Genomic DNA, 1310 nt, shown 5'->3' with positions numbered 1-1310 from the left:
AGCGAGCGCCGCGGTGCTGGGCCCCAACTGCTGCGAGCCCCCGGGGCGCCGCGGCCCCGTCACCTACCTGCCGAGAGCAGCATCGCCTCCTCCCCYGTCAGCCACTCGGTGCCCGCGTGCTCCACGAGGACCCCTGCGTGCACAGGGCAACACCCGGCATCAGGGCGCTCTCTCCCTCCCAGCCCGGCCACATCCCACCCTGAGCGCCTGCTCCGCCTTTCCCGCCCCCTGCAGCCCCYGCACCCCGCTCCGGCCGCCCCCACGCAGCTCCAGCCCCGGGCAGACGGGCAGAGTGGCGGCGCGGGAGGCAGCAGCCACAGAGACGCCCGCTCGGGCTCACCAGCGACATCGAGGGCCGCAGCCTGCAGATCCACGCAGCTCCGCAGGAAGCAGCGCCGGGTGGCGATGTACAGCGCCTGCTGGTGCTCGGGGCTCTCCTGGGCCTGGGGCAACACGGGGACACACTGTCCTTCTCTGCCCAAAAACGCCCCCGCTGACCCACGGCAAGCAGGGCGCACGGATCGCGGGGCGCCGAGGAGCCGGAGCAGGGCCGGGAAGCACGGCCGGGCCTGGCGCCAGCCCCGCGACGGCGCCCTGCCGCCCTCGGCATGTCGCCCGCTGCCTCCCTCGGGGCCGGGAAGGGCCCCGCAGCCCCGTCGCGCCCGGGCGCGCAGCTCCTCACCAGCTGGCTGCAGATGTCGTCCTGCAGCTYGGCCGCGCTCAGCCGGGTGTTGACGGCGATGCCCTGCCGCAGCCTCCTCAGCCCCAGAAACGGGGCGCACAGCCTCAGCGCGCCCTGGCACGCCTGCCAAAGAGAGCTGAGCCTGTCGTGGCTGCCCTGGGATGGCCAGGCCTTTCCCAGCCCTTCCCAGGGAGCTCGTCGTGCCACGCTCGGCTGGTGCCGGCCCTGGGCCCGCAGAGGGGGCGCCCTGGGGGTGGTGTCCCGGCATGAGGGAGCCTTCCCTGGCCTTGTCCCGGCACCCTGCAAACAGCACCACTGCCGGGCGGCTGCGCCCATGAGGCCGCTGCGAACGCCTGTCCCTGAGGGGGAGCAGGGACCTGGGGCAGGGACGGGCGCCAGGGACAGGCCAGGGAAGGGAGGCAGAGGTCTGCGACGGGACCGCAAGGGTGCTGGGGCGGCTGCCCTGGGCATCGCAGGGGCAACCTTGCTGGGACACTCTCGGGGATGCTCTGCAGAGACCCTGCAGCTGCCGAGCAGGCAGGAACGGCAGAAGTGTCCCCRCGGGCRCCGYGCGGCTTCACTTTTTGTGTTGCAAGCAAGTTCCTGCGGCTCTGACCATGGAGGCTCC

At 73.4% G+C, this 1310-nt stretch overlaps 1 long non-coding RNA gene across 1 annotated transcript; it reads right to left on the bottom strand.

Moving 5' to 3' along the window:
- Positions 1–348: 348 nt before the first annotated feature.
- LOC112970697 lies at positions 349–1245 on the bottom strand. The gene is made up of 3 exons (XR_003255119.1): positions 1166–1245; positions 683–805; positions 349–443 (listed from the first exon to the last, which is right to left on the bottom strand). It is a non-coding gene; the product is annotated as an uncharacterized LOC112970697 (long non-coding RNA).
- Between the last annotated feature and the right edge of the window lie 65 nt (positions 1246–1310).

This window comes from Apteryx rowi, unplaced genomic scaffold (assembly GCF_003343035.1).
Source record: "Apteryx rowi isolate R43461 unplaced genomic scaffold, aptRow1 scaffold_401, whole genome shotgun sequence".
Lineage (NCBI taxonomy): Eukaryota > Metazoa > Chordata > Aves > Apterygiformes > Apterygidae > Apteryx > Apteryx rowi.
The sequence above is the reverse complement of the archived record's forward strand: the minus strand, read 5'-3'. Positions and strand labels throughout refer to the sequence as shown.